Source organism: Sus scrofa, chromosome 2 (assembly GCF_054392235.1).
Source record: "Sus scrofa isolate SSC_HxYL_T2T_F1_AM1 chromosome 2, Sscrofa_HxYL_maternal_Yorkshire_Landrace_v2.0, whole genome shotgun sequence".
NCBI lineage: Eukaryota > Metazoa > Chordata > Mammalia > Artiodactyla > Suidae > Sus > Sus scrofa.
In genome coordinates this window covers 33,470,470-33,486,008 of record NC_139384.1, presented here as the reverse complement: position 1 = coordinate 33,486,008, position 15,539 = coordinate 33,470,470, and the positions used below count along the sequence as shown (strand labels likewise).

The window sequence follows — 15,539 nt, the reverse complement described above, 5'->3', positions numbered from 1 at the left end:
GTTACCATAGCACATGAAATCTGGAAACAAATGGAGCCTAGAACGATCCTGTGATTGGTTTAAAGGCTGTAATACTTCGGGACAATGCAAATGGCTTCTCACATTAAAAAGACATTAAATCGCTCAGCAATTTAGAAGAAAAGGCATACAACTGCTCTCGAATTTTAAACTACATTTCTGTGAAAAATTACCCAGGATTGCAGGAGACCCCGAGGCTACTCTAATATACCTCTCCATGTATGCTATAAGTGATGGTAGCCCTCCCCAGGCTCTCCAGGGTGGAGAAAGGCAGCAGTCCTGTTGTTCAAAATATTTAAAGTGAGTGATTAATCATAAGCTCTGTCACAAGCATATAAAGCAATAAGATGGCAAAACTGAAGAAAAACCAAGTGGCTTTGTGGAGGAGGTATAACCAACCCTTGATGAATTCTACTCATGGAAAAGAGTGTGTGGATAACACAGACATCATCAAATGCCAAATGAAAACGAGCCTAAGTCTGTCCAAAAAATATAAATTTAAATTTTAAGATATGAAACACATTTTCCTCCCATGGAACTCTTATCCCTGGGGGTGGGTCTACAATTTAACTAAACACTACCTTCAAAAGAATAATGCTCTGCAGTGTTAAAGAAGTTAGAGTAACAACACTTGACAAAGGGAAATATATTCCAGATACACTCTTTCCAAAATAAGCATAGTTTTCTATGTATTGCCTCCCTCCCCCAGGCCTATCCCCTAGCCTTAATGTAGAGAGGCTAAAAACTGCAAAGATGAAAACTTAATTGTTGAAAATTTTTAAAAATCTGCTAGGGTTTCCCACAGTCACTGAGAATAGATGCTCTGATAAAACAGATTAAAATAATCCAGGTTTACTAAAGCTTTTCAGGTATACAAACTGATCTGCTCCACAAATACACTCACCAAGGTGGGAGAACAATAGCTCTCTGTTCATCAGTCATTTCTATCCAGCCTTGCAGCATGGATGTTCATTCAAAATTTTAACAAATAATATTTAGTGGGTATTATGTCCCAGGTAGTATGTTAGATACCAAGGATGGACAGGTGAACAAAACCAACCTGGTCACTGCCCTCATGGAACAAAGTACCTGGCAACTCTTAGCATATGATAAGTGTACAATATATACAATTTTTTCCTGTCTCCTCAGCTTCTTTTAGCTTGTTTATTACTCTTCTGTTAAATGAGGATACCTTAGAATGTTACTAAAATTAAGAGTTCTAATAAGAGTTCCAAAACATGCTCATTGATTCTGAAATCTCTCAGGATGCTCAGCTCAGCTGCTAAAATATCAACTTATATTAAAAAGCGGGGAGGAGGGAGTGGAGCATAAGCATTTAGGGCAACATGCTGGCTGTCACTTCCTCCATAATGGGAAGTGCAAATAAGAAAAGAAATCAAATCTAGTGTAAAATCCAGGGGGGAAGAGAAGTTTTTTAGGAGTTTAACTGATGGTTGTCAATATTTAAGAACATTTAAGAAGTGAACTGAAAGGGCATCAGATTCCCAAGGAGACTGTTCTAAGTTTAGTGCCAATACAGTTGAAGAGTCCAAAAAAAAGGTTGGGAAAATGTCAAATAAAAAACATACAAAATTAAAAATGATACTTGCTTACACCAAGTAAATTCTGGGAGTTGAAGAGGAAGGCAGGAAAATGCCTAGTCAATAAATTAGAGATTATTCTTAAATATTTCTTTGTTGTTGTTGCTATTTCTTGGGCCGCTCCCGCGGCATATGGAGGTTCCCAGGCTAGGGGTTGAATCAGAGCTGTAGCCACCAGCCTACGCCAGAGGCACAGCAACGCAGGATCCGAGCCGCGTCTGCAACCTACACCACAGCTCATGGCAACGCCGGATCGTTAACCCACTGAGCAAGGGCAGGGACCGAACCCGCAACCTCATGGTTCCTAGTCGGATTCGTTAACCACTGCGCCACGACGGGAACTCCTCTTAAATATTTCTACTGGATCCTTTATTATTCACATTTATTGGCTGCCTTCATCACTGTAAAAACAAGGATCACAAGATTTTTGACAACCTACACACAAACATTCATGCCTTTAGAATTCCATCTGGAGGATTTTGCCATTTCTTGCTTGGGGCCATGTGTATGGGAATCAAATTTTCCCAATTTCCACCACCTGTCATTCTGAGCATTCAAACCAGTTACATTCTCAATGGTCTCAGTAGAAATAAACACATAACAAATCATTGTTATGTCTATGAGTGAAAAAATAAAAACAGGTGAGAACAAGCAAAGGTTCCTTTATACTCTTCTCCATACAGAATAAAGTTTTATAAAGACTGAATTGAAGTTCAGCTAGAAAAATAGAACATATACCAAAAGTCAGGATTATTCTGAAAAGGAAAATGAGAAAGGACAAGTTGTCCTGATAATGAGATATGGTAAGAAACTATAATAGTTAGTTTGGGACTGAAGAAGCATCTTATGTGTTAACAGAATGGAAGAGAGAATTTAAAATTGATGTAAACCTATTTCATAAATGAGTATTTCAAATAAGTGGTCAAAAAGAATTGATTATTTAATAAATGCTTTGAGACAACTAGATAACCTATTAAGAAGAAAATTAAGTCAGACCCCTATTTGATTTGTAGTTGTTAAATAATTTCCAGAAATACCTAAGATTTAAACAGTTAAAAAATGAAATCACCAGTGTTCTAACGAATCAATAAATGCATTCAAAATCTCAATGCAAAAGGCCTTTCTAAGCAAGATAAAACCCATGTCATGTAACTACATTAAAAATTAGTCATTAAAAATTAGATTCAAGACTGGGAAGGATATTTGGAATACATACATGAAAGGAATAATTTCTCCAACATATAGAGAAGTTACATAAATCAAGATTAAGACAAGCAAAGGATAAAAACAAGCAAAGGATATGAATAGATAATTTATTTTAAAAAGCAATGCAATAGGCATGGAAAAAATTCATAATTCATAGTTAAAGACATGCAAGCCCAAAGAAGATATTAGTTTGGCCCACAAAATTGGTGATAATTTTTAAAGTTTAATAATGACCAAAGCTGATACTGCTGGTGGGAGTACAGATTTATGCAACATTTTAGAGGCAATTTGACAATATCTTCCAAAATCTAAAGTATATGTACTCTTTGACCTAGAAATTTATTGCAAGGAATTTATCTACAGCCACACTTGCAAGATACATGGTATAGGGTGTTTACTGCAGTCAAAAATGGAAACAAAAAAATGCTTTTAGTATTATAGTTCTTAATAAAAAAAAATCTATACTATGGAATACCATATAGCCCATGATATAAGAAAGGAGATCTATATTAGCTGATAATGGAAAGATGACCAAGCCACGTTGACTTACGAAAGAAATACAGAATAATGAGAAAAATGGGTAAAAGTAGTTCTTTTATGAGTTAAGGATCTAGAGTTGTCACTGCAGTGGCTTGGGTCGCTGCTGTGGCACAGGGTTCAAACCTTCACCTGGGTATTTCCACATGCCACGGGTATGGCCAAAAAAAAAGAACAAAGAAAAGAATAATGGATAAAGTATGATCCTTTCTTTGTGAATAAAAATCAGAAAACAGAAATATTTCTATATGCTGGTGTGTGCATAATTTCTTTTCTGAAAGGAAGCATAGGAGTTCCCATTGTGGCACAGTGGAAATGAATCCAACTAGTACCCATGAGGTTTTGAGTTCAATCCCCAGCCTTGCTCAGTGGGTTAAGGATCCGGCATTGCCATGAGCTGTGGTGTAGGTTGCAGACGCCGCTTGGATCTGGCACTGCTGTGGCTGTGGTGTAGGCCAGCAGCTGTAGCTCCGATTAGACCCCTAGCCTGGGAACCTCCATATGCCATGGGTACGGCCCTAAAAAGCAAAATAAATAAATAAATAAAATTTAAAAATGAAAGGACGCATACAAAACTATTAATAGTTAGTACTTGTGGCCAAGTGACTGGGAATCATTTAGAACCTTTCTGTACTGTTTGATTAGAGTTACTATGAGCAGGTCATACTTTATTTTTTATGTCACAGACATCATGGGCAATTCCCTAAAAATATATTTCACCATATCTTTAAAAATAAACAATGTTATTTAACAGTTAAAAATTATAGGTCAGTCATTGAGAACTCAATAAATCATTCACTTAGCAGGATGAGGCTAAGAAATTTCTACCTAGTCACACATGTGACTAGTTCCTATTTTCTATTTTTAGCTGACCATTGAAGAAAAAAGGGACATAGAATTTCTATTAATAAGGAAACCAGTTCTCTCTCTCTCTAAACTAATTAAAATAACACAAGCATATACCTATGAGCTCACCTGTAGAATTTTCTTTTTTTTTTTTTTTTTTTTTTTTGTCTTTTTGCCTTTTCTAGGGCCACTTCCACGGCATATGGAGGCTCCCAGGCTAGGGGTCGAATGGGAGCTGTAGCCACCGGCCTACGCCAGAGCCACAGCAACGTGGGATCCGAGCCGTATCTGAGACCTACACCACAGCTCACAGCAACGCCAGATCCTTTAACCCACTGAGCAAGGCCAGGGATCGAACCCGCAACCTCATGGTTCTTAGTCGGATTCGTTAACCACTGCACCACGACGGGAACTCCTAGAATTTTCTTAATTACAAAAAAAAAAAAATCCATTGAGGAGTTCCCTGGCGACCTAGTGGGTTAAGGATCCGGCACTGTCTCTGCTGTGGCGTGGGTTCTATCCCTGGCCAGGAACTTTTCACACACCATGGGCATGGAAAAAAAAACAAAACTATTGAAACCTACTCTGGAGTCAAAAAAGGCCTCTGCACAAAGCAGGTGAGTGATGTATTCTCAGGCTAAAGACTGGCCCAAGTGACAGACAGGGTCAACAACAAATATCTGAAGTTTAAGCGAGGAGAGTGCAGTTATTTATATTTCAGGCATTTATTCAACAACAAATATTGACTGAGCATCTACCACGTACAGACACTGCCAGGTCAAAAGCACTTAGTAACGGGAGTTCCCATCATGGCTCAGTGGAAACAAATCTGACTATCATCCATGAGGACACAGGTTCGATCCCTCACTCAGTGGGTTAAGGATCTGGCATTGCCCTGAGCTGTGATGTAGGTCACAGACGTGGTTCAGATCTGGCGTTGTTGTGGCTGTGGTGTAGGCCAGTGGCTACAGCTCCGATTCAACCCCTAGCCTGGGAACCTCCATATGCCATGGGTACAGCCCTAAAAAGACCTTTACAAAAAAAAAAAAAAAAGCATTTAGTAAAAGAGACCTTGACCTTTTAGTAAAATGTCTTGATCTCATGGATCTTATATTCTATCGAGAAGAGACAAATAAAGACAAATACATACATAACTAATAAAACATCAAGTAAGAGCCCAAGAAAAAAATAAAGCAGGATAAAGAGATGGAGACTGAAGGAGTGGTTATTAGGGAAGGCCTCCTGGATAACTGATATTTAGGTAGATTCTTGAACTAATGAAGAATGAGCCAACATCGACTGACTTAAAGAAGAGAATTCTAGGCTGAGGGAATGGCATGTCTAAAGACCCTGACATGGAAATCGGATTTGTATGCTCGAGGAACAGTGAGGAAGCCAGCATGACAGGAGTGTGGCAGACAACACAGAGCATAGTAAATGATACAAGGTGGCATCAGAGAATGAGCCACCGCCAGATCACGCAGGGCCTTCAAGGAAATAACTTAGAATTTAACTCCAAGCAGTAGAGGAAGTTACTGGAGGATCTTGAGCAGGAAACTGACATGATCAGTTTTATTTTCTTAAAGGATTTTCCTAGCTGTTTTGAGAAGATAGACTTATGGAATGTACTAGTCTGTGTTCTCCAGAGAAACAGAACCTATAGAAGATAGCTATAGATAAAGAGGTAGGTAAGTAGGTAGATAGGTGAGAGATTAATTTATTATTAGGAATTTACTCACATGATAATGGAGGCTGTGAAGTCTTGAGATCTGCAGTCAGCAAGCTGAATGGAGACCCAGCAGAGCAGATAGTACAGTTCCAGATTAAGTCCAAAGGCCGTGAGACTGAGAAGAGCTAATGGTATAAGTTCTAGTCCAAAATCTGGCAGGCCTAAGACCCAAGGAGACCCAATTTGTCACTTCCAACCTGAGAGGAGGAAAAAAACAGATATCCCAGCTCAAGGGAGTCAACAGGAGGAGCTCCCTCTTAGTCCCAGGAGAGTCTACTTTTTGCTCTACTTAGGCCTTTAACTGACTAGATGCTCTACTCAATCTACCAATTCAAATGTTAGTCTCATCCAAAACCCCCTCACAGACGCACCCAGAATAACGTTTGACTAAATATCCAGGCACCATGGCCAAATCAGGTCAACATCACGCAGCCAAGAAAAGAAACAGGGAGCCCATGAGGAGATACTTGTCCTTTACCAGGCAAGAGATAATGATGGGTTGGACTTGGGTTGTAGCCATGGAAGTGGTGGAAAGTGACAGGGTTTCGAACACACTTGAAAGTAGAGCCAGAGGAAACTGCTAATCAATTTCACACAAGGTATGAGAAAGAAGAATAAAGGATGACTCCAAACTATTTGGCCTGAGCAAGCAGCTAAACAGAGATGTTGTCAACCAAGATAAGGATAGCAATAACTAAATAGTCAACTCTCAAATGATTCTTAGTAGGCACCAGGCACTTTTCCAAACTCTTTATATATATGAGTTCATTTAACTCTCACATACATCATTTCATTTAATCTTCACTAATAAGGAAACTGAGGCACCAGAATTTTTAGTAACTTACCCAAGGTTATACAACTAACCAATGAAAATGTACTCATACTCTTACTGAACTAAGACCAGCTTTTCTCATTTATTTATTTATTTTATAACTTTTTGGGGGAGGGTCTTTTTAGGGCCGCACCCATGGCATATGGAGGTTCCCAGGCTAAGGGCTGAATCAGAGCTGCAGTTGCCGGCCTACACCACAGCCACAGCAACTCGGGATCCGAGCCATGTCTGTGACCTACACCACAGTTCATGGCAACACAGGATCCTTAACCCACTGAGCAAGGCCAGGAATCAAGCCTGCGTCCTCATGGATGCTAGTCAGATTCATTTTCGCTGAGCCACAATGGGAACTCTGAAGTTTTCTCATTTACTTTCCTTTTTTATTGGGGAGAGGGTGACAATAAAATAGAAATCAAGAATTTGTTCTAAAAATCTTAGGTGACTTCACATTTTTAGCTTGTTTAGTAATATCTGTACATATTTAGAGAGAGGGGGGAATAGAAAAGAGATGTGTAGGTAGCAACCAAAGACACAGCCCTGCAATAGGCTAGATGTTTCTCTGACCACTACCAAAAACTAAAATCTACAGTGTAATTTTTTTGAGATATATTTCACATAAATAAGTGTGGTGTGATGGAAAGAAGAGTGTGAGAGATTAGTGAGAAATTTGGCTTCATCGCCTTAGAACATTTAATGTCCCCTTGTTTGCTCTATCATAAATAAAGGTAATTAATTTTCACTCTAAAAAAAAGAGAATTTGGCTTAAGACATGTGAGAATACAGATGTCTATTAGATATAGAAGTGGAGATGTCAACAGTTTCATATTAAAGCCTGGAGTTCAGAGAAGAGATCAGCACTGGAAATATGAATTTGAAAGTCATATAGGTGGTATTTGGAGTTCCCATTGTGGCTCAGAAGTAATGAACCATGAGGATGCAGATTCAATTCCTGGCCACACTCAGTGGGTTAAAGGATCCAGTGTTGCCATGAGCTGTGGTGTAGGTTGCAGATGCAGCTCGAATCACATGTTGATGTGGCTGTGTTGGAGGCTGGCAGCTGCAGCTCTGATTCAACCCCTAGCCTGGGAACGTCCATACAGCAAGAAAAGAAGGAAGGACGGACAGACAGATAGACAGGCAGACTTATAGGTGATATTTAAAGATAAGGGACTGAATTAAGTCACCAAGGGAATGAGAATAAATAGAAGAAGTGTGAGGAATGATTCTGGAAAACTCCAGTGTTTAGAGGTCAGCAAGACTAAGAAAATCCCACAAAAGCAAATGAAAGCCAGCAGTCTTCCAAACAGAAGGAAAACCATGAGAGTAGAGTACCCTGGAAGCCGTAAGTAGGAAGTCTCTCAAGAAATATCACAGGAGTGGATGCTACTAAGAGGCTGAGAGGACTGACCACTGAATTTGGAAACCATGACTTCTTGGGTGATCTTCCAAAAAGTTTCACTAAATCTTATTATATTATGCATCTCTTGTTTATACATCTCCTGTAAGCAGAAAAAAATATATACTTTTTTATTTATTTGGTTTTTATTTTTAGATATTTAGGAGAGGAGCTGGCTAGCCACTCAGGAAGTTCTCATTATACTATGATGGTAAATGGAATAAGGGACTCAGATTTGATAGCCTCTAAATTATATTTTATCAGTTCACACAGAAATTTTTAGGTTCTAGAAAGCTAACCCTGAAAGTTACAAATTTACTGTGACGACATGATTTATTAATCAAAAAGACAGGTTATCCATTTTTATTAGGAAACACATCATTCTAACACCATGAAAGGTTGAAGGAGCCCTCCCTGGATGGTATTACTTTGAAGAATTTACCAGAGTTCGGAATTTAGTCCTTACTCGGTCTGGTATTAAACTCTGAGAGCAGATTTGACCTGAGAAGGCTGGCTCTCACTAACCACATTCAAAAGAATCTTGAATGCACTCAAATGAAGTTTGTTTGTAAAACAAGCAAAACTGAAAATTCAGGAGGCAGATTAATACAGGAAACCAAATCATCATATAGTTGCTTGGCAAAAAGAGGAATTTTTAAAAAAATGTGCTAGCTACCAGATTCATAATTCAATGGCTTATTTAATGAAGATCTCTTTTATAAGAGCCATACGGATTGTCTTTGGACCAAATAATCAATCCCTCTCTCTCCTGGGAGAGTGGATATCTGCTACTTTAACCTGTCTAATGTTTCTTTTCCATGTGATAGCAGTATGATTTTTCCCTGGACAGCTTCCTTCAATCTGTCCATAGCCTTGACTCATCTGCCCTACCTCTCCTATTCCGTTTGTACCTCAGAGAAATCTAATAATTGATGAGGGGAGAGGGTTTTCTCTACAGGGTATTCCACCTAAAATATTAAGAAATGATAGGGTTACAATATCACTATTCTGCTGCCTTTTTTTTTTTTTTTTTTGTCTTTTTGCCTTTCCTAGGGCTGCACCCGTGGCATATGGAGGTTCCCAGGTTAGGGGTCGAATCAGGGCTGTGGCCACCAGCCTACACCAGAGCCACAGCAACACAGGATCTGAGCCACGTCTGCGACCTACACCACAGCTCATGGCAATGCCGGATCCTTAACCCACTGAGCAAGGGCAGGGACCGAACCCTCAACCTCATGGTTCCTAGTCGGATTCGTTAATCACTGAGCCATGAGGGGAACTCCTGCTCTTAATAAAATAATGGAATTAGGCAAAGATACAAAAAGAAAGACAACTAAATAGCATGTACCTATCAGAAGTACACAATAGACTCTGCAACATGTTTTTAGCAAAAAGGAAAAATTATCAGACCTGAATCTGATTCCTTCTTCAGATTTAACTAAAATCTATAGGAATATAGAGATATAGAAACATTAATAACATTTAATCACATTGTAAGAATATAATCAGAAAAACAGACTCCTCAAAGCAAAAAAAAACAAAAAAACAAAAAACAAAAACCAACCAGCATTTTTTTCAACAAATAAATTGCAACAAGGAAAATAAAGAGAGATGGAGGAGGGGACACCAATAAATTAAAAGAGGCTTAAATGATATATCCACAGTAGTAGTTTATAAAAATTATCGCAGTCTTCACCTAGTTCTATGCAATATAACTCTGAAGCACCTTCCAATCTGACATTGTGACTCGGCAATATTGCCTGCTTTGGCCAAAAGACTGTAAAGTGGGAAAAAAAAAGGGAGTTTCTGTCGTGGCACAGTGAAAACGAATCTGACCAGTATCCATGAGGATGCGGGTTCAATCCCTGGCCTAACTCAGTGGGTCAGCAATCCCAAGCTGCTGTGAGCTGTGGTGTAGGTTGCAGATGCGGCTCGGATCTCGAATTGCTGTGGCTGTGGCATAGACCAGTGACTGTAGCTCTGATTCGACCCCTAACTTCCATATGCTATGGGTGCAGCCCTTAAAAAAAAAAAAATGTGATGGTGTACCACATTTAAGCCTAAACCTCAAGAAACTTGCATGTCACTGCTTGCTCTCCCATTCCTTTGCCATTGCTATGAGTACATGCCTGGGGTAGCCTATTAAAGGACAGACATATGGATCAAGTCCAGATCATCCAAGTCACCACATAGCCAACAGCCAACCAAAACCAGATACACAAATAGCCCAGATAAGATCAACAGAACATGCAAGCTGACCCCAGATAACATTAGTAATAAATTCTTCTTTCTTTGTCCCGGGAAGTAATTCAGGTTTTGTTAAAAGCAATATTGTAACAATAGATAAGTGGTACATCCATCAAATTGCAATATAGAGATCTTATTTGTACTTTGATTTGAGCAAACTGTTAAATAAATGCGGGTCAATTGGGAAAACTTAAACAGTGACTGGATATTTGTGGACATTATGAAAATCTTTTTTTTTTTTTTCCTGTGATGACTTTATGGAGTTACAGCTCTTTTTTTTTTTTTTTTTTTTTTTTTTTTCCTGCAGCAGGATAATGGTATTGTAACTATGTATTTTAAGAGTCCTAGTCCTAAAGGTATATACTGAAATGATATAATGTCTTGGACTTGCTTCAAAATAATTTGTGGACCAGGGTGGTGATAAAAATGAGGAAATAGAAAAGATAAGATTGATCATTATTGATAATCACTGGAGATGGATATTGGCTATATAGGGTTCAATTACACTATTTTCTCTACTTTCACATGTTTGGAATTTTCCATAATTGAGAAGACATGCATTGAAAAAAAAAGCAAGAAAGAAACCCAAGTTTGCACCAAAAGCAAATAAAAACAACAACATATCAGGAGGGAAAAAAAATACGTTGGTTGAAATTCAAATAAATACACCATATATTCATTTAGAAAAATAAGTGTGTGCCTAGTATTTGTCAAGCACTGGTAATATAGGAGTGAATATAACAGGCAAAAGTACTTGCTATTGAGGAACTTACATTCTAGTGAGGAAACAATAAATAAATAAAAGACATAACAGCAGATAATGATCAGCCCTATGGAGAAAATTTAAGTAGAGAATAGGGATTGGGAATACCGGGAATCAGAAAAAGCAGTCCACAGTTTGTTTTGTTTTGTTTTTGTCTGTGACATGCAGTGGCTTGATGTGGGATCTCAATTCCCAGACCAGGGATTGAACCTGGGCCACAGTGATAAAGTGCTGAGTCCTAACCACTAGACCACCAGGGAATTCCCCAGTTTTAAAGAGAGCAGCCAGGAAGGGGCTAGCCAATACCTTAGCACTTGAGCAAAGATGAGAGGGAAAGTAACTGCCTGGTAATTTACACCACAAAGCTTAACAATTTCCCACTCACTTAAAAACACCAGCATTTCCCTCTCATATTGCAATGCAACCTTCAGGAATTTTCATCCTTCAGTCTGGACAATATAGAATTATTATTCTTTTACTTGATTTACTCTCAAAGAATAAAGTTTAACTGGCCATATTTCAAATTTCTCAGGACACCTAGCTGTAGCTCTCTATGTTCTATACTCATGTACACAGATATTTGAATAAGCTTAATATTATATTTCATAGAGGATGCAAATCTGAACATGGAACTACCCAGTTTATATCAGGTATATGACTAGGGCCCCTCATGTCAATAGCTACTGCGTGAGCCCAAGTTACTGTCCACATTGAAATACTGCATCAGCCTCCTAACAAGTAATTGTGCTCCCACCCTTTCCTATAGTCTATTCCCAAGATAAGAGGCAAAATGATTCTTCTTAAATATAACTGAAATTTCATCACTCTTCCTTTCATCACTCCTCTTTTCAAAACTCTCTAATACCTCGCTATTTTATTCAGAGAAATATCCAGAGTCCTGACAATGTCCTAAGAGGTATTACCTGAGCTGTATTAGCATCACCTACCTCTGACTGGTTCCTACTACTCTTGACTTCATTCACCCTATTCCAGGTGTACTGACATCCCCTGTGTCCCTCACTCATCCCAGACATGCCTCCTGCTTGGGTATTTGTACTGATCGTTCCCTCTGTCTAGAGAGCTTTTTACCAGATAGCCACATGGCTAACTCCCTCATCTCCCTCAAGTCTTTGCTCAAATCATATTTTCTCAATGAAACTCTTCTGAATAAAGGGTTAACAACACCTTTTCCCCTTTCCTACAAATCTGCCCTTGAGTTAACATTTTATCACTGTTTCCCCCCCAAATCTGATACATGGAGAAAAGTGATTCTGTCAGTAAGCACGAGTGCTTATGGTAAAAAAAAAAAAAAACCCTGGATTGGTAAGTAGCATCTGGATTGAAAGTTATGCATATGAATTATAAATTCTTGGTTGGAATCTACAGCTTTGGTATCCTTGAAAGTGGTAACTCTTGTAACTAAATATGTGCCTTGCAGGAATATGTTCCCATGCCTGAGACTATAACATGAGGTACTAGGTCATACTTGGGAAACAGTTTCTAAGCCAAGGTACATATTGTACTTGCCCACTTGGACCTCCTTCCCTCACACCTGAACTAAAACTTTGGTGGGGGTGTAAAAAAAGACTGGCTCCCAGATGTGACGACTACTGTCGCAGGGATTGCTGTGACAACTACTCCCACTAAAAAGAAATATTTGTCTGCCCTGCTGGCATGCTATTTTTCCTGACCTTTATCTTCCTAGGTAAAGCTTAGTGCAAGTATGGCCTCTGACGGTTTAATTGAAGTAGAGAAGACTTCCCAGGTAGTGATCACGCTAGGAGCTAAAGAGTAAATGAGCTAAAAATCAACCATGAAGCATGCCAGTAGGAGTATGGGAGAACTAGAAAGGCTCTGAAAGAGATATATGGGACAGTCCAGAAACGCAAGGCCAGAGGTTAGGAACCGAAGTCTGCAGGCACTAAAAGCGCCACCTATAGGCTCATCAACACAGCTATACTTCCATTGCCCACTCACATCTAGGATGCCTTGCATTTGGCTTCCTGGCCTTTACACGGATCCTGGGGAGCAAACTCAAATTCCCTACCACTGCACTTGCACCAGATGATGGAACTAACAATTGTCTGCACCTGGTTGGAGTGGGCACCACAGTCAGCAAGCAGCAATTCCTGGGAAGCCCATCCCAACAAAGCACAGTGGAGGAGTCAAAAGCTTTAAAGCAACCAAAGCAGCCCTGCACTAAGGCAACTCTAGCAACTTAGGGGGAGCATGTGAGAAACTGTAGCTCTTTGTCCAGGATGTGGTCCATGGATTCAAGGAATATTCTGGAGGGAGTGGTTTCCTACGTGCCATACCAACAGAGAAGCATCCTGTTTCTATGGACCCTTTGCACCTGCTTCTCTAGCTCCATCCATTTCCACTCCAGAAACTTCCCGCCTTGCCTGCTCATGACATACTGTGCTTCTCACCACTGCCTCGATACCTGAGGCCTTTCACACCCCCATCTTGTTAAATATTATTCCCTCTGCCTGGCATGGACTTTTCCACCCCACTTTCTCTGACAAGGAAAAGGTTGCTGCTGGCTAGCTGAGTCCCTTAACCTAAAGTGAACTTTTCTGTAGGTGTTCCTCTCTCCAGCCTACTGCTTCTTTCCCCTTCCTCTATGCACATCTCCATTAAGTTCACCTCAAATTAATTCAGTTTTTGTGTGTTCTAACTCCTTCCAAATGGGAGGAAGTTGTCTGACTGACAGTGTTTACAGAACTCGATTGAACATTTTTACTTGTTGGTTTCCTCACTAAGATTATACCTTGCTCAAAAGTGAAGACAACTATTTTACCTATTTGTTCAGTAGTTAAGCAAGTATTTACAAGTTCCTGCACTATGTCAGAGATTGTGCTGGACCAAGGGGTAAAATGATATGCAAGAAAGACAATGCCTTCATGGAATTACTGTTTATGAAGGGCCATTAAAAGACTTTCTTGGGATTTCTTAATTCTGGAGGCCATATCACATATCATATCAAACTTTTTTTTAGTACCAGTAAAAGTTATGAAAGCAGTCTTACAATTTTGTGTGACATTATTAGATACAAATAGAACATATAACTCATAAATTATTATGATGTTATGGTAATTATGCATATTGAGGATTTCAGAATTAAGAAATAAACTTTCCAGATGTTCCCTTGTGGTACAGCAGGTAATGGAGCCGGTAGTGGCTCATGTCACCACTGTCGCACAGGTTCAGTCCCTGGCCTGGGAATTTCCTCATGCTTCAGGTGCAGCCACAAGGAAAGAAAGGAAGAAAGGAAGAAAGGAAGAAAGGAAGGAAGGAAGGAAGGAAGGAAGGAAGGAAGGAAGGAAGAAAGAAAGAAAGAAAGGAAGAAAGAAAGAAAGAAAGAAAGAAAGAAAGAAAGAAAGAAAGAAAGAAAGAAAGAAAGAAAGAAAGAAAAGAAAAGAAAAGAAAAGAAAAGAAAAGAAAAGAAAGAAAAGGAAAGAAAGGAAGGAAAAGAAATAAACTTTTCAATACAATGAAATACTTATGAATATCCAACTTAATAATAAAGTTAGGAGTTCTTGATGTTACACAAAGGGATTGGCAGCATTTTGGGAGTTCTAGGATGCAGGTTCAATCCCCAACCTGGCACAGTGGGTTAAGGATCCCACAGTGGTGCAGCTGCAGCTTGGGTCTCAATGGTAGCTCAGCTCTGATCCCTGGCTCAGGAACTCCATTTGCCACAGAGCGGACAAAAACAAAAATAAAAGTGAACTATTAATTTTGATTTTCTTTATTTTTAAACGTATTTTTATTAATTTAAATGTATGAATTTGAATTTTCAGTTTTTGTTTCACCTTTCGGAACTTTCAGTGGACATAATAACAATAATACTCATGGATATCTGGCCCTCCTTGCCTTGGAGCAAGTAGAAAACGGTACTTCTCAGTCCCTACAGCTAAGCAAAGCTATGTGATTAGTCCTGCCCAATGAAAGGGGCGTGATGGGCAGAGAAACCCTCAGTTCTTCAGACTCTACTTTTCTCTGCCTTGGCAATCAGGAAAGCTGGGTTTTCCAAATGGTGCACCTAAGAGATGGTGAAGGTTCTATCAGCCTGAGTTCTTGAGTGACTCTGAAAAGCTCAGAAGGCCCCTTCTCTCATCATTAACCTGCAATGAACATGTAACATAAGCTAGAAATAAAGCTTTTTGAATTAAGCCACTAAGGACTTTGGAAATAATTGTTGTTGCAGCATAGTCTAACCAATGCTGACTAATATAAAGTTCCATTTTGGTTTTTTTTGCCTTTTTCCAGGTCTTTTACATTTTCAGAGGCCCTCCCTGCCTCCAGGCCTTAGACACTAGGTCAACACTACCTAGTAAATGAAACAACCCCAAATCTACTAG

General features: G+C 39.3%; 1 protein-coding gene across 13 annotated transcripts in view; it reads right to left on the bottom strand.

The window, feature by feature from the left end:
* Positions 1–15,539, bottom strand: part of LOC146405318 (uncharacterized) — an 887,521-nt gene that overhangs the window by 852,295 nt on the left and 19,687 nt on the right. For 3 of the 13 annotated variants that reach the window (XR_014837131.1, XR_014837137.1, XM_085011606.1), the window contains exon 1: positions 5,948–6,298. The exons of the other annotated variants lie outside the window; for them this stretch is intronic. The gene's annotated coding sequence lies outside the window, so the exon portion shown is untranslated. Of the gene's footprint in view, positions 1–5,947; positions 6,299–15,539 lie in introns of those variants that run through there. 13 annotated transcript variants of the gene reach the window in all.